This window comes from Oryctolagus cuniculus, chromosome 18 (genome assembly GCF_051225735.1).
Source record: "Oryctolagus cuniculus isolate XC-2025 breed Fujian yellow rabbit chromosome 18, ASM5122573v1, whole genome shotgun sequence".
NCBI lineage: Eukaryota > Metazoa > Chordata > Mammalia > Lagomorpha > Leporidae > Oryctolagus > Oryctolagus cuniculus.
The window spans coordinates 77365387-77389301 of NC_142884.1; the positions used below are offsets into that span (position 1 = coordinate 77365387).

At 66.9% G+C, this 23915-nt stretch overlaps 1 long non-coding RNA gene across 6 annotated transcripts; it reads right to left on the reverse strand.

The window, feature by feature from the left end:
- Positions 1 to 3662: 3662 nt before the first annotated feature.
- LOC103346573 (uncharacterized) lies at positions 3663 to 23800 on the reverse strand. 6 transcript variants are annotated; one of them, XR_016225028.1, is made up of 4 exons: positions 22465 to 23800; positions 14930 to 15053; positions 14794 to 14829; positions 3663 to 5444 (listed from the first exon to the last, which is right to left on the reverse strand). It is a non-coding gene; the product is annotated as an uncharacterized LOC103346573 (long non-coding RNA). The 6 variants fall into 6 exon arrangements; XR_016225029.1 differs by lacking the exons at positions 14794 to 14829; positions 14930 to 15053 and adding an exon at positions 10338 to 10540; XR_011383855.2 differs by having other exon boundaries at positions 14794 to 15053.
- Between the last annotated feature and the right edge of the window lie 115 nt (positions 23801 to 23915).

Below are 23915 nucleotides of genomic sequence, written 5' to 3' on the forward strand. Positions count from 1 at the left end.
GTCGGTGCCGACTCACGTTTCCCGGGGGCCAGGCACGGCGCTGGGCGCGCAGGCGGGCAGCCGAGGCCAGGGCCCCGTTCCAGGCGGTCCCACGCGCTCAGCACGCGGGCACATGGGGCCGAGGCCGGGGTTAATTTCTTGGCGGGAGGCGGCGGGACCACCGTCTCCACGTTCCCTCCCGGGGCTCGCTCTGAGCTCTCCGCAAACCTGCCATGGTGATTCCTGCTGGTCCTGGCGGGACCCGAGTCTGCCCCGTGCTGTTTCGGGGCCACCCTGAGGGCTGGCCTATCACGGATTAACAAAAAGACCCGGCATTGAAAAAGTTCTGTTCCTGTTTAACCAAAGCACAAACTGAACACATTCCAGAGAAAGGAACCACGATGGTGCGGGCGGAGTGGGACCCGGCCTCCACGCGCAGGTGGGGACTCCAGCCAGGTCCTGCTGCCCTCTCTGGGGCAGACCCTCGGCAGACGGCAGCGCAGGCTCTGGGGCTGCTCCGGGTACCAGCCAGGCGACCTCACGGCCGTGTGTCCTAACTGCTCCCGCCTGTGCCACTCAGGAGTTAGAGGCTCCCGGGGCCTAACGCACGCCCCGTAAGCACCGCCATGGCCTTCCCTTCCTGTGTGAGTGCAGCGGCCCCCTGAGCCAGCCCGTGGGCAGAGTCCGGCTGTGAGAACACTGGCCACGTGTGGACTTGCTGGGTGACAGAAAGGCCAGCTGGGGCGAGGCTCCGACGTTTTGGTCACAGTAAGTGGGGAGCAATGGGCAGAAGGCACCCTGTGCCAGTCAGGCCCTTGGCAGAGTTCTGAGTGGCCGAGCTGGACCTGGCAGGAGACACGGCTGCATGGCCCCCGCCCTGGCCCCCGGAGACACAGCCAGGCGCAGCGTGGTCTGACCACGACACCTGCCACAGCCAGCTTCTGTGGCACCGTGGCCAGGCTGTGGTGCCCAGTCTTCCAGGCAAACACTCACCTGTACAGGTGTGGTCAACCTCAGAACCACGCACGGGCCCCCAGAGCCGCCGAGTCGCAGAGACCCAGTTCCTCAGGACAAAGCAGGCTGGAGAGAGAGGGCCGCATCCCCGGGGCCACTGGCCACCGCCGGCATCCTGACTCCCGCTGCTGTGTGTGGTGGGCGGACACCTCGCCCAGGGGGAGCCACCCATCGGCTCATCTCCCTGGCACGATGTCCCCAGGCGCATCGGTGTGGCAGCAGGGGTCAGGACGCCGTGCGGCTCCACACCGCACACAGGGCCGCTCCAGGGGTCAGGCCCCACGCCATGCGCGCACAGGGCCGCTCCGGGGGTCAGGCCCCGCGCACAGAGCCGTCATGGACATTTTCCCGTTTCTCTCTTCCTATCCTGCTTAGCCACGCCCATGGCTCTCATCCTAGCCGTGGTGCCCGGCCTCGTGGCACCTGCCTAGCCACCGTACCGCCCGGTGCTGGCCGCGGAGAGGACACCCAGCCCCCACACGGTACTCAGCACACATGACTATGTATCTGCTAAACCAGTGCTGCTGCACAGGGGAGGGACGGGTGGGCTTCGGCTGGGACAGGAAACCTCGTTCCACTGCCACCGAGCCACCGGGACAGCAGGATAGCAGCCGTGTGAGGTGTGGGGCCAGGCAAGAGGCTCAGGTGGGCCACTGCCCAGGAAAGAAGGTGGCCCGGACTCACGTGGGCGGCAACGTCACAGAGCCAGCCGCCACGCCGTGCCCTGAGCCGACCCGTGCTGGGAGCCTGAGCCGGGCGCTGACGGTGGTGGTGCCCACACCAGGGTCTGGCTCCTGAGTGCTCCACCAGCTCGGGCCCACCCCGGGGAGGGCTCCCGCCCACGCGCAGGCAGCCGGTGCGGAGCCAGGGACAGCGCCCGCTGCTGCACGGAGCCAGGACCCCAGGCCTGGGGCTCCCTCGGGCGTCCCCCGGCCAGCGGGGGAGTCGGAGCAGCTGGGCCTGCTCCCAGCTCGCGGCCGCCCAGCCCCTTTCCCTGTCTCTCATGGTGCTGGAACTCTCCGCAGGGCAGACGGCCACCTCCACTCGAGACTACATTTCCCAGGCTCCCTGCAGGTAGCTGCGGTCACGTGACCAGCACTGGCCAATGGGGTGTGGGCAGAGGCGTGATGCGCCATTCTCAGGTCAGGCCTCAAGGGACGCCCTGGGGGTCACGGCTTCAACAGCCAATGACCAACACAGCCCAGGCGCTGACCACGACGAGGCCCTCGGCCCTGGGCACTTACCCACGTCCGCCTCCAGATGGACTTGGGGTAAGTCTCGCAGACGAACGAGGAGACGAGAGGTTGCTGTGGCAGCCACAGGCCGCCGGCTCAGTTCATCTCCTGCGGTGGGGCAGGCAGACCCAGGCCTAAAACCCAACTCCGCCCTCCCCCTCGCGCTCGCTCCGGTTCTGCTGAGACGGGTCCCGCTGCGGCCATTACTGCTGCGTGCGGTGGTCCTGGAGAGTGCGGCCCTCGCTGGAAAGGGGGCGTCTTTCGCATTGCCATGGTAACCGTGCGAGGAGGCGGGGCCTCCGGGGGCGGATGGGCCAGGAGGGCGTTGCTGCATGGTGGCTGGGGCTGCACGCGCCGCGCACGTGTGTGCACCTGTGTGCCTGCTGCCACGGCACGGCACGCCGGGAAGGCCCTCGCCAAGGGGGACGCCATGCTCCTGGGGTTCCCAGCCCACCTGCCGTGAGCCCAGTCAGCTCCTTCTCTTAATGAACGGCCCAGTCTGTGGCATTCTGCCTGCGACGGCAAGATGAGGTCTCCCGGCCCCGCGTCCCAGGACAGCGCTTCTAAGAGGTGCCCAGGGCACCGTGTGCGGAGGGGCCGCCTGGGGCTGCCGGCCGAGCAGGAGGGGGCGCAGCCCACAGCCTGGCTTCACCTGCCGCAGCCGCCGAGGAGACGGCTTTCGGTTGTTGGAGGTCGTCCGTTCTCGGCTGTCCGGGACGCCCACACCTGGCGTTGTTCTTTTTCTGTCTCCTTGGAACCCGGTCTCCCTCCTGCTGGGAGTGTGGCTGCAGGGCTGAGCAGGCCGGGAAGCTGCCCGAGCCCCCGCCCCATCCGGGGCCCACCCTGCGCGCCCGCCCGCCTCCCGCTGCCCCCACCGCACGCCTCGGCCTGGCTGCTGAGCCAGAGCCACGTGGGGCCAGCAGGGAGCCCCCGCTTGTGGCTTCTGGAAGCTCCTTGGCCTGCTGTGGGGGTCTGGCCCCTTGAGGCAGAGGGGGCAGGGGGCTGGGGGCAGGGGCAGGGGCAGGGCAGGGCTGTCCTCAGGCCTGGGCCTGTGAGATGGAGCCTGTTTTGGAAGCCGCGAGCTGCTGCTCGCATTCCGACCATAACACCCTAATCCCCACGCAGATCTGAGCCACTGCAGGAAACAGAGCCCCTTCCGAAGCCCCGAGGGCTGCGGGGGAGGCCTGACCAGGCCACGCATGGGCGTCGCCCCACAGGCCGGAGGCTCCGGCTTGGGCGCCCCCACTGCCCTGCCCCCGCTGTGCCGCTGGCGGACACCCGTGCGCCCCGGGATGCAGCTCCCAGAGCAGCTGGGGCTCCCGCGCCAGCACAGACACAGACGGCACAGCACGGCATGGCCGTCCACAGGGCCGGGGGGGGGGGGGCGTTTCGGTCCGTGTTCCTCACTAGAACAAAACACCTGAGGCTGGGAACTCAGCAGGAAAAGAGGTTTTATTCAGGGCAGCTGGGAGGCTGGCTCCGGCGGGTGCCGCTGGGGGGTCGGCGGGGCAGCGAGCTGGGGCAGCGAGGGCCCCGGCCCAGCCGGCTCTTGTGGCTCAGGGTCCGGTGAGAACAGCACCAATCCCTGCACAGGGCAGGCCCCCAGACAGGCCCCCGCCGCCTGCAGCAGTGGAAGCCCCAGGGGCCCGTGTGCCCCCACCCCATTCCCACCGCAGGAGGGGAGCAGGCGAGGGGTGGCCACATCCAGCCCTGCTGCTTCCGAGCTGTGCGACCAGATGAGCGTGAGCCGATGACCAGTGGCACAGGAAGCACTTGGCACGCAGAGCCTGCTACGTGGCCATGGCCCACGCAGATCCGCGGCTGTCTCCGATGCTGGTTCCAGGGCTGAGGGATGCGGCTATCCGGTGCGTCCGCGCTGGCCGTGGGAAACACGGAAGGACGAAGTCTTGGAGTTAGCGCCATGTGGGGGCCCCAAGTCGGGCGGCTGGTGCCATCAAAAGGTCTCGAAAACCCCAAGGCGGGCCTGTGAGCCCAGGGCTCTCACCCGGCCCCCGGGACCAGCCATGGCTGAAGCAAAGCCCACCTGCCTACAAGGTGCACGGAGCAGAGCCTGCCCAAGGCCGACCAAGTGCAGCTCTGGCCGGCTGTGCCGCTGCCCCTGACCCCGACGCCTCTAGGCAGAGTCAAAGCTGGGCATCTTCTAGCTGGGACGAACACCAGTCAAAGCCCTACAGCGAGGCCCTCGGCGCGCTCACCGTGCCACCCCGCCTGCCGGGCCCTCTGAGCCGCCTTCCTGCCTGTGCGTCCTGGACATGCACACAGGGAGGTGTCGCGTGCTCAGGCTCAGCCAGCGGGAGGCTGACCGACCCTCAGCTCCAACGTCAGCACACGGCCACGAAGCGGCTGCCCCTCCACTCTGGTTCCCAATGCCCTGTGCTTCGGATCTGTCTGTGTTGCGCTGAGCAGCCCTCGGCTGTCACTTTTCACTGCTGCGTAGTACTCCATCGTGTGCACACCCTGCAGGGTTCCTGTCCATTCCCTCCAAGAGGAGCACCAAGGCCCCCGGAGCCCCGTGCTGATGGACGTCCTCACGCACGGGAGCCCTGGGCAGGCGCTCCGTGGGCGTTCACGTAATGAACACGTGTGTCTGGCCTGTCCCGAGGCTGTCCACGGTGCTCTCCGCTGTGTGGCTGGCTGCCGAGATGGCACACACGGGGTTAATCGCAGGCAGCTTCTCGCTGGACACGGGAGCCTCCTGTGGCAGGCTGTGTCTTGGGGGCTGCCTGCTGCTGGGGGGCCCCGAGGAGACACACAGAAGCAGGGGCAGAGGACCAGGAGCACCAGGGGGGCGCGTGCCCGGCCGCTGCAAGGTGGGGGCCGAGGTCTGGAGTCTCAAGTCCCGGCAGAGCTGGTGCGCTCCCCGCACTCTGCACCGCACCCCTGGCCCTCGCTGCCCGCTGTGCCGCCCCAGGCTCTCCCCCTCCTGTCCACAAACGGTAGTCGCTTCCCTTCCCTTGAGCCCTGGCTGGGCTCATACCTGCTTCGCCCACAGAACGCCAACCTCCATCTCAGCACGGCTGGCGCCGTCTGCGTCTCCCTCGGGATCCAGCTTCTTGCTGCAAGCCGGGGCCACACAGCGCCGGGACAGGGGAACCGAGGAGCTCTGGTCACAAGTCCCAGCCGAACCCCCAGCCGTCAGCCGCGCGGGCAGGGGGCAGTGGCGCCCGCCACCCTCGCGAAGACACCTGGCTGAGCCTGAGAGAGAAAACGGTTGCTGATTTAGGCGCTGGATTGGGGGGCAGGGGTTGGTTTGAGGTCCACCAGAAACGTGTGCAGGTTCACTGAAGGGCGTGTTCTAGAACATTCCCAGCAGCGCCAGGGGTCCCCAGAGCAGGAGGCGGCGGCCGTGGCCACCGTGCAGTGGGCTGCCACACGGCCGTGGACGTGAGTGCGCAGTGGCTCCGTGTGGCCATCATGTGGCAGAGGAAGCAGGCCCAGGCACGGACAGCCACACGGGTCCACGGCCGGCCGGGGCACACAGGGGCTTCCGGGGCTCCTGGGAGGAGGCGCGCGGTGCCCGAGACGGAGCCACCGGAAGAGCGCCGTGCCCCCGGCCTCACTTGGACTCCTCTGCAGCTCTGTTACATTTCGCTAAAAAGTTTACTTTAAAAATGTAAATCAGATTTTTTCTGGTTATCTCCGGCCGCCTGCCGCAGCGTGCCAGAGTGCCGCGGCTTCGGGCAGCCGTCTCCTGTTATTTCTCACAGCTTCTGCGGCTCGAGCGGAGCGGGCGGGGGTGGGCTCTGGCTCCGAGGCGCTCGCGGTCAGCCATTGAGTGGGGGGCCGGGGTCACGGGCAGGCTTCTGCCCGGCCCTGCTTGGCACCAGGCGGGGACGACTCGCACAGCAGGGGCTCCAGGTCTCTGATCTTCCGTGGCCTCTCCCACCCGGGGCCTCTCTCCCCTTCCCTGCCCCCAGACCAGCAGGTTCACCCCGGTCCCCGCCTCCCTTCCTCTTCCCCAGCCACGCTCCTCCCCTCCCCAAGCGGGAACTTGGGGCCTGTGGACCGGGGCTCCCTCTCCCCAGAGCACCCTGCCTGCTCCTGGGGGCACCCCTGCTATAGCACCTCCCTCCCTCTCTCTCCCCCTACCTGGGCTGGGCTCGGCCTGCCTGCTCCTGGGGGCACCCCTGCTATAGCACCTCCCTCCCTCTCTCTCCCCCTACCTGGGCTGGGCTCGGCCTGCCTGCTCCTGGGGGCACCCCTGCTATAGCACCTCCCTCCCTCTCTCTCCCCCCACCTGGGCTGGGCTCGGCCTGCCTGCTCCTGGGGGCACCCCTGCTCTAGCACCTCCCTCCCTCTCTCTCCCCCCACCTGGGCTGGGCTCGGCCTGCCTGCTCCTGGGGGCACCCCTGCTCTAGCACCTCCCTCCCTCTCTCTCCCCCCACCTGGGCTGGGCTGCGCCCACCTGCTCCTGGGAGGCACCCCTGCTGCAGCACCTACCTCTCTCCCTCCCTCCCCCCCCACCTGGGCTGGGCTTGGCCTGCCTGCTCCTGGGGGGCACCCCTGCTATAGCACCTCTCTCTCTCCCTCCCCCCCCACCTGGGCTGGGCTGCGCCCACCTGCTCCTGGGGGCACCCCTGCTGCTGCAACTCCTCTCTCTCCCTCTCTGCCCGCCGGGCTGGGTGCCCGTTCGTCGTCACCTTGACCGACGGGCAGCCATCCTCCCTGGGCTCTGCCCCCCAGGCTGGTGCTCCCTGGTGTGGTGGGAGCGAGACGGACGACGGCCCCTCGCGCTGGCCTCCCCTCGGCTGTGCTTGCTGTGGAGTTGGGTGCTGGGATGTGAGATGGCGGGCGGGGGGGCACCCCTGCAGCTGCTCACGGTTACGGAAGAGCCAGGAAGCGCCCTCTCTAGACACGGCCTGGGTCACCTGGTGCTGGGTGTGGTCAGCGGGTTCCCGTGTCTCCCCCCTTCTCTGATGAGTCTCCCTGCTTTGCCGAGTGAAGGAAGCACGTTTCCCAGGCTCCCTTGCAGCCACAGGGCTGTGGGTGGCGGCGGGGGATGAGATGCATTCACACAAAACGGTGGTGGAGGTGGGGTGAGCGGCCCAGGGCAGAGCCCACGTCGCGGGCACCGGGGGCTTCTGCAGAGGAGTCCCAGCGTCCGGGGGCCACTGCGGGCATCAAGAGGCCGGGGGGCCTTGCTGAGCTGGGGTGCAGGCACGGTGACCCCTGAGTGACGCGGAACTCCGCGTTCCGGGGCAGCTCCGGTGCCGTCCTCCCTGCTCAGCTGACACAGGTGCTGTCTCGGCAGACCCTCACCACCCCGGGAAACGTGACCCCAACCCACTACCTACAAGCTGTGGCCGAGACACTGGGGGCCGGGCCGGGCGGTCCCAGGTGACGTCTGAGTCTCGGCTGCTCTGCGTCCAGCCCGGCTTCCTCGAATGTGCCTGGGAAGGCAGCAGAGGGCGACTCGAGTGCTTGGGCCCTGCACCCATGGGAGACACAGATGGAGCTCCTGGCTCCTGGCTTCACCCTGGCCCAGCCCTGGCTCTTACGGCCATTTGGGAGCCAGCAAATGGAAGACTTCTCTCTCTCTCTCCTTTCAAAGAAATAATGTTTTTACTTTTTTATTTTCTTTTTTTAAAAGATCTATTTATTTATTTTAAAGTCCGAGTTACACAGAGAGAAAGAGAGAGAGAGAGAGAGAGAGAGAGAGAGAGAGAGAGAGAGGTCTTCCATCCGCTGGTTCACTCCCCAGTTGGTCGCAACAGCTGGAGCTGCTCCAATCCGGAGCCAGGAGCCAGGAGCTTCTTCCCGGTCTCCCACGCGGGTGCAGGGGCCCAAGGACTTGGGCATCTTCCACTGCTTTCCCAGGCCACAGCAGAGAGCTGGATTGGAAGTGGAGCAGCTGGGACTAGAACCAGCGCCCATATAGGATGCCAGCACTGCAGATGGCAGCTTTACCTGCTACGCCACAGCGCTGGCCCCAAGAAATAAATGTTTATAAAGACTCCCGCAGCACCCAGATAGGGGACCGTCTGGGCAGTTTGCCACATAGCTCACCCTTCCCTCCAGGCGTCGCTTGGACCACCTGCCTGAAGTGACTTCACAGAAGTGTGCCGTGGGTCCCCTCAAATGCCTGCCTTGAATTCTCAGCCCTGACCAGGGATGAGGGCAGGAGGCGCAGGCTTGGGCGGAGCTGAGGTCCCAAGGATGCAGCCCCGGGATGGGACTTGTGCCCTTGCCCCCCACCATGCATGGACGCCATCGGCATTCTGGACCCGGCCGTGCTGGCCCCTGCCTGAGTTTTGGCCTCTATGACCATGAGAAAATGGGCACCACTGACCCACCGTGAGCTTCCCAGCCTGCCATGTGCTGTCACCGCAGCCCCAGCCGACAGCGTTACTTCTCCTGTGACGTGGCACAGCCATGGGATCAGCCCTGCTGCTGTGCCAGACCGGACGGCCACTCGCCCTCTCTGGTCCCCCCATGTTGCTGCCATCAACACCCCCCCACACACACACCACACACACACACCACACAGACACGCACACATACCACACAGACACGCACACACACACACCAGACACGCACACACACCACACATACACACCACACACCACAGACACGCACACACACCACACACACACACCACACAGACACACACACACATGCCACACAGACACGCACACAGAGACATGCACACACACCACACACACACACCACACACACATACCACACACACACCACACAGACACGCACACAGAGACATGCACACACACACCACACACACCGTACAGACACGCACACACACCACACACACACACCACACACACATACCACACACACAAACCACACAGACACGCACACAGAGACATGCACACACACACCGCACACACACCGTACAGACACGCACACACACCACACACACACACACACATCAGACACACACACCTCACAGACACACACACACACACACACGTTTCCTTTCGCTTTAAATGCCTGGGATTCCTTTCTGCTCTTTGGTCATTGTTCTGCTTGTTTTAAATGCATCCTTTTGGCCGGCAAACTCGGCACATCTTCCTGTCTCACCCCCACCACGCTGCCCGCCGCGGCCGTGACGAGGGGCTGCAGAAGGTGGCTGTATTTTGTTTTAGGCGTAGGAAGAAAAACGCAATGCACACAAGTGAAGCAAAACGCGTAAGGGGCCCCCAGCTGCCACTCAGCCTCAACTCCCGCCACCCCCGGCCCTTCTTGTCTCCTCTTGGCCCGCCCACTCCCCTCCCCCGGGACGCGTTTCCCTTGGTGTCTTTAGAAGCCCAGGGCTGGCCCTGATGGTGATGCAGGCGGCTCAGATGCAGTGTGCCGCACCACTGCTCACCGCGTGGCCAGCGCTGCTGTGAAAGCGCCCTCGCGGGGGACGGTGCTGCCCACGGCTCCGGCTCCGGCAGCTGACCACCACCGAGCAGCCCCTCCCTCTGCAGGGTGGCGGCTAGAGCACCCACACTCTGCACTCGCTGCATGAGGCCCCTGCGCCCCACGCCCCTCTGCCTGGCACCTGCTCCCTGCATCTCATCGTCAGGGTCCGTGATGGCAACGAGCGCACAGCCGGGTGCCCCAAAGACCCCCGGTTCTGGGGCCGACACCGTGGAGGACCCCGTGGGGGTGACCGACGAGTCGCCACCCAACACTGACCAGGACGCAGAGACACAAGCAGGAACACTGGGATGTGTGCCACAGACCCAGGGACCCTGGCGCACACACTGGCCGTCCTCCCTGTCGGTCCCCCCAGGAGACCAGGGCTGGGTCGGCTCCCGAGGGGAGAGGGTGTCTCCGCCCCCCCAGGCCTTCGCAGCTCCCACTGTTTGCTCGGCCGCTTGGGCACATTCAGCCCCTCCCCGATGGACAGGAGGCAAGAGGGAGCTCAGCTTGTGTAAGAACCGCAACTGGGAGGCCCTGGGAGACACAATCGGGGCATTGTGCTGCGGCCTGCCCGGGGCAGCCGGCCGCCGTCGGTCAGCAGCCAGCGACTTCTCAGATCCCCCGGCAGCAGGCGCTGTGCTTCCAAGGGCGCATGTGCGCCCAGCTCAGAACCCTCCTGGCTAGCCTGCGAGGGGTTCCCGCCCCGCCCACGCTGGCACGCACCTGGGCCGCCTGGGTCATTCTTTCCAGCCCCGGGGCGGCCTCCGGGAACCCAAGCCCTCTGCACACTCGTTAGGTTCATCCACGCGGTTCACGTCCTGCAACGTCGCTGAACAGGACTCTGATGTGGGTGCAGAAACGCAGACGCACTGGGCTTCTCCTGTGCCTCTCAGATCCCCAGTCACCGGCCTGGCACAGCCCCTCTCCTGGAGGCAGAGAGGTCACCACGGTGACATCACTCCACAGCCCTGTGCCCTAGTGCTGGTTATTTAAATTCTCTGAACCCCCTGTGCAGGACCTGGTGTGTGTTTGCCAAAGGTGACAGTGGCAGCGATGAAGAGGACGCGTAGGTCAGAGCAAACCATGGGGAGGAAGGAGGGTGAGGCGGGGGCCCGGTCTGTGCCCAGTGAACAGAGTCCCCAGGGACCCAGAGACCAAGTGGAGCTGCCGCCCAGCGCATCCTCAGAGCTACACACATTCTAGAAGTGACCGCGGTGTGGGAAAGACCAGGATCAGGGCTGGACGCAGGAGCCTGGGGCTCCCTCCGTGTCCAGCCGGGAGACGTCCAGGACGCTTCCCCAGGAAGCCAGCACTGGGGACCTGGTGGCTGGCGGGGTGTGGCGCCTGTGTATGCCGGTGTCTGTGAGCGGTTTCAGCAGGAAGAGGTACTGAGTACATGCTGTGGCCTAGCACAGCCCGAATCGATCGGACAGAAGCTTCCAGAATCTCTGAGCAGGACGTCCATGAGATTAAGGACGGACGGCTGGCCTTCGCCAGCGAGGAGCTGGGGGGGGGGCACTGCCACTTTGCTGTAGGACACACTGGTCCTGCACGGGGGACCCCTTAGCCTGGTGATGAATCCGCCCCCTTGCAGACCCTGGGCAAGCATTTAGACTGGGGACTCCCTTTGCTTTGTCCAAATATGTGTAGCGTGTGGGTCACTGGGCCCCTCCCTGAGAGGCTCCACGTGGGGGTGTTCCGGCCCACAGCATCCCATCCCCCTCACCTGAGTCCACATGAGCATCACCTGTGTCTGGCCATTTCTGGCACCGCCCGGGCCCCCACGGAGCCCGGGGAGGACGATCTCGCTGAGCCGGTGCTGAGCGCGGGAGCGGGAACCTGCCCTGCCCCCCGGCTCCACCGTGGGTGGTCTGGGCCCCTCGTCTTTATCAGCGCCCTCCTGCGCCTCCTTTCCTCTCCAGAATCCCACCCTCCAACCCCCACCCCGCAGCAGCACTGGCTACAGCCGCGGTTTAATGCAGGGCAGTTCCCCCAAGCGTTTCGTTTTCTAGTGGCGGCTCCTGGGGCGGGAGGCGGCGCACCGCGCGCCCTGGCTGGAGAGCCGCTGCCGCCCAGCCCCGCGGAAGGCTGTCCCCCTGCAGGGCCGGGGCCCTGGGAGCCGAGCCGCGCGTTCGCAGCCGGAGCGCCCCCAGGCCGCGCCTTCCAGGGCTGGGGGGCGTCGCGGAGGGCGCGCGCGCCCGATGCCAGGCCTGCGGCGGGGGCGCGGACGGAGCCGGAAGGGGCCTGGAAGCGAGGCCGCTCCTGCCGGGGTCGCCTGGGAGCCCCAGTCTGTACTTAGTTCTCCGTGGTAAATAACAGCTCTGGTTTCTGCTAAAAGGATTCATTCCCAGAACACAATAATTTTCATCTCCTCCTCGCTACAACCAGTATTTTATAGCTAAATATACTCCGTAATGAGCCGCTGGCCTGATAGCGTCGTTAAGGAGATATTTGACCTTGGGTTTAATTGCAGGATGGGATAAATGGCTGGGATGCGCACAAGGGGCCCCGCCGGCTCGCATCTGGCATCCTCCGGCCTCGGAGAAAGTGGTGCGGGCAGAGAAAGCGGCGCCCAGTGCGGACTTGGGCCTGGGAAGACCCGGGAGCCCGCCCCCGCTGCCCGGGCCGGGCGACCCCTGGCCCTGGGGATCGGGGCTCACGGGACTCCAAAGAGGTTCGTGAGAAAGCCACCCCGCGCTGTAGCGGCAGGCACAGCGCTGGCTGCAGACTCCAGAGCCTGAACCGGCTGCAAGGTGTTCCCACCGCGAACCTCAACCTGCCCGGGCAGCCCTGGTTGAGAAGAGCCCGGCACCTGCTGAGGTTATCTAGAGCGTGCGACTCGCTGGCAGCCACGTTGTGGCTCCGAGCAGAGGGGGCTGGCCGGGAGGGCTCTGCCCAGCAGTGGCGCCCACTCTCCCGCCCCTGGGTCTGCAGGAAAAGCAGCAGCGTGGCCCAGCGCGGCCTGGAGGAGGAGAGGCCGGCCGGGTGCTCTGCTCCGGTTCTCCTCCTGCTGCGCAGCCCTTGGCGGTGCCCCGTCTCACACACGGCAGCCATGACGGGCGGCCCTCTTCCTTGGGACAGGGGTTTGTCCGGTGCATGGAGGCCCCAGAGAAAGCCGTTCCCCCACGTCAGCCACATGCCTGCTTCTGCACCTGGTCCCTCATGATGAGAACTCCGATTCAGAACCGCCCCTCCCCCAGCACACCTGCCAGGGCTCCCATCAGCACCTGTCCCCCGACTCACAGGGCAGCACCTTGGCAGCCTGCAGCTGGGCGGCGGAAGGAGCAGCTCCCTTGCTGGGGGCAGCTCACAGCAGCCTCCCCCCATCTGCTCCTCCACGCCTGGGTGCTGAGTGGGGTTTCCAGGAGAGCAGAGTCGGCCCTCAAAGTGTTTCAAAGTAATGCAGACCACAGCGGGGAACTCAGAAGCAGGCCGTGGCCTCCAAGCTGCTGGGAGGCCCGGATGGCCGGGATGTCCTCCACAGGCAGCCGGCACCCTGCGCGGGGAGCTGGGGGCCATCCGGTGAGAAAGTGCGGCAGCCGCCTCTACACAGACAGCATGTGGGAAAGTGTCAGGTGCCCAGGTCTACCCAGGAGCAGGTCAGACAAGGCCCTGCGTAGTCCACTGCGCTGGCGCCCGAGTGTCCGTTTCGCTTTGTCTGCAAAGGGCCCAGGGCAGGAGGAGTGCACCTCCATGAGGAAGCGCAGGGCTGGGGTCGCGTCGTGCCCAACTGCCCAGCTGTGCTGGAATGGGCAGCACCAAGCCCGGCCCACCCAAGGCAAAGCCAGGGCCAGCACCAGCCTGCTCAGGTGGGCTCGGGATCTCCCTGCAGCCAGCGGCGCTGGGACTCCCAGCTTCTCTCCGCACTGGACTCTGCGGGCGCTGCAAACAGCAGAGGGAGAAAAGGAACCATTCTGTTGGAAAGGGGAAGCGTTAGCCGGGACGTAAAAGCCGGGGCTAACCCCGTAGTAGAAAAATAGGAAAAGGAAGAAAAAAAGACAGGGGAAGGCGGGGAGCTGGATTCTGCCCCCCGAAGAGTTATCAGGGCGCCTTTTTTAAAAGGCGCTGCAGGACTTAAATGAGGGTTTTTCTTTATCCACAAACCTGATTGCGCTCCCGCGGGCTGGGAGGGGCGAGACGGGCCCATGATTGCAAACAGAGTTCCCGATTTTGTGCGTGGGGGTGGGGGCCGGCGAGAGAGGAGGCAGGACCGCGGCGCCCGGCTGAAGGTCCCCGGGCCGGCCCGGCGCGCGCCCTTTGATTGGGCCTGGGACGCGGCGGCGGCGCGCTCGGCCGGGCTGTTTGTAATTCCATCCTTTTTTCATTAACATAAACACCACTTGAACAAAAATACACACACGGCCACCTACTTCGCCAGGAGAAACGGTCCAGCGCTCGCCGCCGCCCCGGGCGCCCTCCCCACGCCGTCCACGCCGCGCGCGAGCCCCACTTTGGGTGGCCGTGAAGCGCGGGAACTCCTGGCCCCCGGCGCCCGCCGCTCACGCTGTCACCCGGCCCGCCGCCGTCCGAGCCGCGACGAGGTGCTGAGTTGTCAGCGCGCATTCCTCGTTAAGCCACTTGTTGATAAATCCCGGGGCCAATCGGGTCCCCTTTACCTGCCCGCGCCCGCCCCAGCCCCCGCCGGCGCGGCCCTAATTGCAGGAGCTGCTCGCCGGCGGCGGCCTCCGCAGCGAGCTAATTGAGCTGGGACCCGCGCGGTCTCCGTTCAGCTGGACGCCCGGCGGGAATGGGGGCAGGGTGGGCGGTGGGACCGGCCTGGGGGTGGCGGCCTCCGCTTGCGGGGTTCGGCTTTTGGAGGAGGAAGAGCAATTAGGGGAGGGGGGGTCCCGCGCCGCCCCGAGTGGACGCAAGCTACCGTCGGGGAGCGGCCCGTCCAGACCCCAAGTTCCCCGCGCGTCTCCGCTGTCTGCGTCGCGTGGTTCCCACCCGCACTCGCGCACTGCCTCCCTCGGCGCCTCCCGCAGCCCCCGCGAGGCTTGCTCCCGCTTTCCACTCCCCCTCTGCCTTCCACTGCACCCTCACTTCGGCCCAGACGGCTCAGGAGGGTGCGTGAGCGCGCCACGTCCGGTGGCACAGGCAGGTGGCGTCCAGAACATGCTTCCCGGATAATTCAAGTCCCGAGCCACGCTGTGGATCCCGGGCGCACCTCCCCCTTTACCTGCGCGCACCGACTCCAGTATCCGCGGCTTGTCACCTGCGTAGACATGTCCCACGCGAGAGCACTTTAACAGCAATTCTCGGCTTAGATTCGGGGGGGGGGAGTCCCCAGGTCGAGGCGCCCCCGCTTCACGGACCTGGTCCCGGCTGAGCTCCACCCTCCGGGGGCAGCCCAGGTAGCCTTCAGAGTCCCGCGCAGCGGCCCCCTCTCTGCTCCGGGCCTCAGGGTGGAGGCGGCCTCCGTCCCAGGTCTGGGCACCCCTGCACATGTAAAGGGGGCGCCGGGGGACTCGGGCTCAGCTTCCAGAAGGTGCCTCCCCACGGGAGCGGGCTCCCGCTGTGTCCGGGCACCCCAAGGCCCCGCAGCCTGCCAGCACCCCAGGGCGCCGCACAGGCAGCTGGGTCCGCCCTCGGCCACCACCGAGTCTAGGACAAGCCGGGGAGCAAACGGCGCGGCCCGAGGGAGCCCTAGGTCCCTTCCCCAGCACGCGACGTCTTCGGAGTTGCAGCTCCACGGCTGCGCGCCCGGGGTCGCACCCCCTCCCTCGAGCCGGTGGCGGTAACATAAACACGGCGTGCTTGCTCGGAGGACCCATCATTAACCCAGCCCGCGGTTAAAAGCCCCAGCAGGGTCGGCCGGGACCCTCCCGCCGCCACCGCCTCGGCGCACGCGGAGCCCGGGAGGAGCCGCCCCGCAGGGGCGCGCCATGAGCTCTCGCAGAGCGACGCGGGCCGGGCCGCGCGCCGGCGTGGGATGCACCGCCTCGGCCGAACGCCCGCCGGCCGCAGTTCCAAGAATGCTCAGAGTGGCCAAACCAGGGTCTCTGCTGCGTACAAAGGAGAGAGAGGGAAAGAGAGTGACGGGGTGGGGGGGTGGGGGCACAGGTAGGCGGCAGTCCAGGGCCGCTTCCCCGAAGCGCGCCGCTCCGCTATGCAAACACGCGGAGGAAAACGTGGGGGCGGCGGCGAGGCGCGCGCCGGGGCGCTGTTGGCTCCTCACAGAGAGCGGATTGACTCCTAATTAAGTTGTTTTCATGGTGCATTAAATGGGTCTCAGCCCAATTTGGGGGAAAAACAGTGACCCCGGCGGGGCGGAAGCCGAGCGCGCGGCGGCGGCGGGCAGCGGCCTGGTGGCGCAGACTCCAACGCGCGCAGGGAGCGCGCAGGGGAGCCCCGGGCGGCGACTACCTGCCGCGCCCGCAGCAGCTGCCCGCGTCGGGGACACGGGTTTGTTTTTGGTTGATGGTTTTTTTGTTTGTTGCGGGTCGTTAATCGCTGTTCAGGCCTGAGAAGTCGCCGGCGCTGCGGCAGAATGTGCGCGAACCGAGCCAGCCTAGGCAGTCGCTTTCGAGTGGGCACCCGCGGCCGGCTCTGCAGAGTCGCGGCATTGCGAACGAGGGAGCGCAGAGGCCCAGCGGCTGCTCCATTGAGGTCCACCTGCGCGGGGTGGAAGGGCTGGGGAGTCGCCCCAGGGGCCCCACGCCGGCCCCGGGCAGAGTGGAGTCTCCCGGACCTGCGCTCCCAGGACTTCCTCCCTACAGGTGGGCTGGGTGGGGGGGACGCGGGCCCCCTCCGGGTCCGTTTACTCCAAGTTCTGCAGCTCCATACTGGGCACCCGGGAAGGGGGCGCCTCCTCCGCAAAGCAGTGGCAGCCGCAGCGGATGCCCGCTCCCTCCCTCCCGCTCCCTCCCCCGAGTTTCTCAGAAACTGAACCTTAGGGGAGCGGTGCCGGGAAGCGGGGGTGGGAGCTGCTGGAGCCGCGGAGAGGCCTGGGATCCTGCGCCCCCCTGGCCGGGAGGGAGGAGGAGACCGGGCGGACCGCAGGCTGCAGCCTGTCATTTTGTTATTCCGCCCAGTGGAGGCCGGCGGGCCGGCGGGGGCAGGAGCGCTCTGCAGCCTGCCCCAGCTTCGAGGCAGAGCTGGGAGCCCAGGTCCCCTCTTCCTCCCCGACCCTGGGGCGGTGGCGCCTGGAGCTGGGGCTGCGCCTCTGCCCTGGAGGGCGGGTGGGAAGCGTCCCCAGACGGAGCCGCATTTGTTGGGCCGTTCCTGTGTGCTGGTGCTGCGCCTCGGTTTTCTGTCCGTGAAATGGACATCCTAACTGCAACTGCGGGAACCCCGGTCCCTCCTGGGCGCGCTCCTGGGATCTCAGGAGAGTGCTGTCCCCGGGCTAAGGTGCAGGTGCCAGGAACCCACACACAGCGCCTGTCCAGGCCTCTGCTCTATCACGGGGAGCCCCTGAGAGGCTCTGTGGACTCCGGCCACTCCCTGAGCCTGCATGGTCCTTGCCGTGTATTGAGACATAGACCTCCTACTTGCTGTCAGTCCACCAAATCCTTGGTCCTGCCAGGCCAGGTCCCCAGTGGAGCCCTGGCCTCCGGGGACAGCCAGACAGCCCGGCAAGTGGAGTGATCTCACCCACCAGCTGTCCCCCAAATACCCAGTCCCCCCCCAACCAAGAATCACAGCCACAGCTAATAATTCCTAACGGATCCAGGCCCCTCGGCTCTCCAGGAGGGCGGCACAGAGAGGTGAGGCCGCCGGCGCCAGTCGCACAGCAACGGAGTGCAGTCTTAGCCGGCAGGCAAGGCCGGGTACCTAACTGCTCCTGGTCGTATCTGCTGCTTCCGCCACACTGCCCTGGCTGGAGTTCATGGTTGCCACTCCAGTCCCCAGAGGTTAAATCACTTGCCCACGGCTCAGAGCTGGTGCCTGGGGCAGGACTGGACTCTTAGCCACCTGCAGGGCTCCCCCTGCTTGTGCGAGGGGCTACACTCAGGACAGAGGGCGGGGTCCTCTGCCGGGGTCTGGGGTCATTCCTGCAGGAGACGGGGAATCTGTCCGTCCTGACTGTCCTCTGGGTGTGTGTCCGAGCCTGCTCTGACACAGCTGTGTCCATGAAGCTCTCTCTCAACTCTGCGGCCCGTGTCTGACGACCCAGGTCTCTGGCTGGGGCTGGGGTGGGGTCTCTGTGTCTCTCTGCCCCTCTGTTTACATGCACGCCATTCGCTTCCACCGATCAACACCCCCACACCCAAAAAAAAAAAAACCCTCAGAACAGAAACAGACCGGGAGAGGCGGCTGAGCCCCCACGCGCCCAGGGCAAGCCCTTCGCGGCTCCCGGAGCAGCAGAGCTACAACCCGGCTGGGACAAAAGCGGAGAGGGCGTCGCGGCCGCTCTCTCCAAGAGCCCCCGTTCGTGGGAAGCCGGCCTCGCTTCCCAAGCCGTGCCAGGGCTGAGCACAGTTTGTTTCCTCCCTAAAGTCACCCGTTTGCTGCCACTCCCGACGCCCCCCAAACGGGAATAGGACGCCTAGCACGGGCTGGAGCTGCAGCCCCGGAGGCTCGCGCCCTCGGGGCACCGGGCACGCCAGACCGCGCAGCGCTTCCGGAAAAGACGCCAGCCCTCACCTCGCGGCATTCACCCTCCTCGCTCCTGAGGGGGGCGCGTGGGTGGGGGGCGGTGGGGCATCTCTCACTCTCATCTGAAAAATATGAACTACTTGGCCCTTGGAATTCAGTGTGGTTTTCCTTTGGGTTTGTGTCTGTGGAAACTCATTTGCTGTCGCTCTCTGCTGGGAGCCCACCGGAGGGTAGGATCGGAAGTCCCTTTGTACGCCATCACCGCCTGCGCCCAGAGAGCCGTGCCGCCCACCCCCCGCGGGAAGGACCCCCAAAACGCGGCGAGTGCTACGGGGGCTGCGCGGGGGCCAGCACCCCACACAGGACGGCCGGGAGGCTCGGTGCCCCCCCACCCCACCCCGCACTTTGTTTCTTAGAGCAGCGCGCGCTAACGCCAGGAGACTCCCGATGCCTCGCGGGGCAGAGCTGTAAATTCCTGGGCTGCGATGTTGTCAAATATTTCACTGAAGAACGTCATGGAAAATGCGCGCTTTCGGGTAAAAGGGCCAAGTGGAGGGGCGAGCGCGGGGCCGCAGCCCGGCCTCTTCCTCCCTGACCAAACGACGACCCTCTCCCTAATGTGCGGCTGACAGGCAGATTAACGGCCCGGGCCTGCGTCCAGGGAGAGCCCGCACACAGCTGCTCCCCAAACTTGACCCCGGCGGTCCCCGCAGGTGGGCCTGGGGCTTCTGTGCCAAAGGGGTGGGGCAGGGCTGGCTGGGGCCCAGGGGCCCCCGATTCTGACTGCTGCTGGCTCTTGGCTGAGTTTGAGTGGGTGGCGATGGATGCAAGTGGGGGTGTGCACCCCAGACCGGGAGCTTCCCTAGCGGCTCTGTCCTCCCAGGCACCGGGCCCCTGGCCGACCCCCTGGCCGATCCCCACCGCCTCGCTCTGGTGGCCGCAGACAGGGGGCTTCACGGTCTCCAAGCTCACAGCCCCTCGCAGACCCACTCGGGACAGAACGGGCCCCTCCCCACAGCTTCCTGCCACAGCAAACACGGCCGCCATCCCTGGGGGGGGCTCACACACCCCGCCCGGGGCGGGGAGCAGGGGAAATAAAGGAGTACACTGTGCTTCCCAGAAATCAATCTGCCTCCGAGGACCACCCGTGCCCAGCTGGCAGTGACCTTGAGAGCACAGCAAGGGCACGGGCCTCAGAAACCCGCTCAGCGCAGGGTCCTGCCGGCCCTCCGTCCACACAGCCACAGAACGCGCGCCCCCGGCACTGCCTGCAGCACACTGGGCCCGGGTGCCACGCCGTGTGCCCAGGGGCACCGCACGCCTCACACACAGCAGTGCATTGTGTGTGCTTCCCATGATGGCCCTCATGTCGGTGCCTGACCTCCAACAGTGCACGGCCTGCAGGACCCACAGGACGTCCCACGGCCCAGGCCATCCCGCGTGGGTGCGGGAGGCACGAGGCACACCTCCGAGGGGTGCTGTGTGTGCAGCGCGGCTGCACGCACACTGTTACGCCTCTGAACGTGCTCACCCCGTGCACACACAGAACGCTGCAAATATTCATGACACGTGAAACCGCCACACGGTGCCCACATGCTCCCGAAACGCTGGACGCCCACCTGCCACGGTTGACTGACAGCACGGCGTGGCCGGCCTGACTCACACCCAGGCTCGCAGCAGCCCGGTGTGCTCACATCTGGAGCTCGCATGGGAGCAGCCCCTGTCATTTTGTACATGGATTATTTTGTAATCCAGGCATGGGGTCGGCCTCGCTCCTGACCCTGGCGTTTCCCTGGCAGTCCCGTCCCCCAGGGCTGCATCTCCGGTCACAAATGTCCCCGACGACGGTGGTGTCCGGCATCCCTCCCCACCGACACCCCCAGGACGGGCCACTTCCTACCGCTGTGGCTGGCTTCGGGTCTGGGGGCCGCCCGCCCTACCTGGGGGCACCTCTGGACTTTGCAGGGTGTTGGCGGGAGCAGGGCGAGGGGGCGCGGGGCCTGGCGTTAATGCAGAGCAGGGGCGGCTGCCCTCGCGGTGGGTGGTCGGCGTCCGCCCCGCCCCCTCCATGAGGCCGGCCCGGCACAATCCGAGCTGGATCTGGTTGCCCGCTCGGGTTACGGCGGGCTCTCTGGCCCGGCGGCTTCACTTAAGCAATTAGCCAGTAAAAATACCTTGTACCCGGCGAGTGGGAGCCATCGCAGGCGTGTCTGTTTTTACCTACCCCCCCCCCAACACACACCGGGCCACTTTGGGATTCCTGGGGCCAGCGCTGGGCGCACACTGGATTTGGGGTGAGAGGGGGTTCTCTGCATAGTCTACACGGTCCCTGTTTGCAGCACGCTCTCCTGGGGTCCGCTGGGACAGCCCACCCTCCGACGGCTCCGACCACCAGTATGGGCTCCATTGCGCAGAGACAGCGGGTACAGCACCCGCGGTGGCCGGTGCACGGCAGGGAGACCAGAGGCCCAGCTTCCTGGTCCTGCACCCCGACTAGCCTTGGCGCCCGGCTCTGCAGGGGGACCTGGGGCAGACGGGAACCCTTCTGTGCGAGCGGAGGGTGACAGCACCCAGCTGGCCTGGGCCTCTGTGAGACTGAAGGCGTCCAGGGGGCACTCACCAGGGTGATACCTGGGTTTGCGGGTGGACCACCAGCCTTTGGTGAGACCTGGAAGAAAATCACTCTACCAGGATCACAGGTGTGCACCGGGCGGGGAGGCAGGATCGTAACTGCAGAGTGCACAGCCTGCGAAAGGCTTGGCGCGCAGGCAGCCATCGGCAGGTCCCCTGCGGCTGGTGGCTGCGTCTACAGCTGGCCGGGGTCTCACAGCAGCTCTCCCCTGAGCCCCTCTATCGCCTTGGGCCTGGAGAGCTGGGGGCTGTGCGAGGGACAGAAACCCCCCTAACCCCACCCCCACCCCACCCCCCGCACTCCCGGCCCAGGAGGGGGCACTGGGAGCCTGAGGGGCTCTGAGATTTCATGGAGAGGGGCCCCACTCTCCAGAGCCTGGCCGGGCCTCAGTTTCCCCACCCCCAAAATGTGGGCTCAAGGGAGGCCTCTGGGGGCATCTTAGGAGCAGAGAGAGTAGTCCCTGGGTGTGGGGGAGCCCTCCTGGCTTCGGCTCCAGCTGCTCCAGAATGAGAGTGTTCCCAACAGGGAGCTGAGGGCCTGCCTGCCCGCCCTGGCAGCTCCAGGCTGACTTCCCGCTCAGCAGAGGCGAGGGCTTGGGGAGCTCCCTTCTTCTGGGTTTCTGAGGCTCCCTGGGCACAGACCTCCCTAGGAGGTCAGGTTCGCTGTCAGGGCCGCTGTTAGCGGAGGCCAGGGGAGACCCCAACCCTCAGAAAGATGGCCGCCCCCTCACCCCCACGGAGAGGCCAGGAAGAGAGGCAAAACTGACCTTGGGGTGGCCCTAAACTGACAGCCCCTCCCACCTGGAGAGGGCCTGAGAGGGAAGGGCCCCCCAAGTTTGGGCTCACTCTGGAGGCTGCCCCTGAGTGGGCATGAGGAGGACACAGCCGGGCGCGGCTGCACCCTCGGCAGCTTGGGCAGCCTCCCCCACTCCTCTCTCTGCTACAGGCCAGGCGGCAGCGGCTCCTTCCCGGCGCGGCGCGGCCTCCGGCAAAGGGGGGGGGCGGGGACCGAGATGGAGGAGGGAGAGGCTAAGGACCCGCGCGGGTGCACGCTCGTTAGCGCACAAGTGGCACGGCCGCGCGAGCCTGTGTGATGGCAGTGCGCGGGAATGCCTGTGCCTGCGTGCCGGGGTCGCGGGGAAGGCCCGCCGAGGCCGTGGGCAGGCAGCGAGTGGGCTGTGGGAAGGGGAGTGGGTTTGCCAGGGCGCGTCTCTCTCTGGGCAGGCACACAACCACGGGCGCCGCGGCCGCGTCCCACGCTCAGCTTCCCCCGCGGAAGCGCCGAGAGGGGCAGGCTACTCTCTTCTCCCGCAAGCCCGGCTCTGCCAGCGCAGGCAGCCACAGGCTCGCAGGCCACGCGGGCAAGGCTCTCTCCACCCCACCCCCACTCCACCCCCTCCTCGCAGGGACTCGCCAGGCGCCCTCCGAGGCGACCGGGCGTCTCTCTGCCGAAGCCCAAGGCGTCCCGAGCAACCCAGAGGCCCGGTGGGCTTTGAAAGAGCCGCGGGCGGGGTTCACAACCCCGCACACGGAGCACCTGGACGCGTCGGCTTCCCTCCTCGCTCCCTGCCCCTTCCTCGGCCCCGGAACCTTGCAAAGGGGGAAAGAGAAAGAAAAAGAAAGAGAGAGAAGGGCCGGGCTGTGCTGCGCGTCTCGCCCTCTGGTCGGCAAGGGCACTCACCTGGTCCAGTGCGCGCCGTGCTGTGCCGCGGGGCTCCTGCGCGGTCCTGCGCTCCTCAGCGCCTGCCTCCCACGCCCACCGCCCTAGCTCGCTCCCCGGCGCTAGGAGGTTGGCGAAGGAGGGCGTGCGTGCGAGCCCCTCGGGCTGGCAGCCAGGCGCGCGACGGCCGCCCCGGCCCGAGCTCCCCGCCCGCGCCGTCTGCTTTCCGGAACCTGGCCTGGCGCGCAGTGTCAGAGGCCCCCGCGGCGGCGGCAGGCCGAGCCCACCGGGGCACGAGGCCAACTCCCCCCGCGCCGCGGAATTCTCTATTATTATTATTAAAGAATCCCCCAGAAGGTGTTTACGTTCAGCCGTGTAAACTTCCTGCCAGGGCCTTGCCATCTCTCGGGGAAATTGGGAACTCCGGGGCCGAGGGGCCAAACAGGAGGATTTTCAGTGTCTGTGTGTGTGTTGGGGGACAGGCAGTGCGTGCGAGTTCAGACCAAGCCTGGCGTGTGTACGCGTGCACCCCGTGTGCGTGAGCGCGAGCGTTGGGTGCCGTGTGCGCAGGCACCCATGGGTTTTTGCACGCCTGCGGGCATAACGCGCTGGGTGTGCGTGTGCATCAACGCGTGCAAGCTTGTGCTGTGTATTGGGTGCGCACATCGCGCACCGGTGAGTTTGTTCTGGAAGTCTGTGCGGTTTTGGTCCCAACCCGGCCAGCGATCCCCAGTCTCCCCCATCCAGCCCGCGGCGCCGAAGACAAAGCGACCGGGACTCGCCCGGAGCTTTCGTTTTCCGCCCGCCCGCGCCGCTGGGCGAGTCCGAAAGATCCCGGGCGCGGCGCAGTCCTGCCCGGGGCGGGGAGAGTGGGTAGGCGGTCCCTCGCGGGAACTCACGCCCGCTGGCCGCGGGAACCCGGAGCGGAGCCGGCCGTGCCCGCGATGGTCGCGACCTGGCGGCCACCGCCGCCGTGAGAGTGGCGATTTGCCGAAGGGCTGTGCGCGTCGGGCAAGGCCCGAAGCCGAGGGCGCTTTCCTCTCTGCGCGCCCCGCGGGCCTGCAAGGCTGGGGGCCTGCGCGCACCGGGGCTGAGCCGCGGGCGGAGGGCGCGTTAACACTTGCTCGCCAGGTTGGTGGAGGCGGGGCAGGCTCTGCCGGCAGCCGCGGGTCGGCAGGGGTGGGGGCTCTTTAAGCGCCCACCGACGCGGGGGCCAGCGGGGGGCAGGGCGGGGAGGGAACTCCTGGAGGGTCTTGCGCCGGCCGGCGAGGGGCCGCGGAGCGCAGATGCAGGGAAGGCGGCCTCGGCCCGAGTGGTGGAGCCGAGCGCCACTCCCGGTAGGCGCGCACGGCCGCAGGCCCTGGAGGTGGTGCCTCCCCCCGTAAAAGGTCTGGGGGGAACTTCCTCCGGCCTCCGCCCCGGCCGCCCTCGGCCTCCTCTCCGCTCCTTCCCTTGTGGGAGGGAGAGAGGGA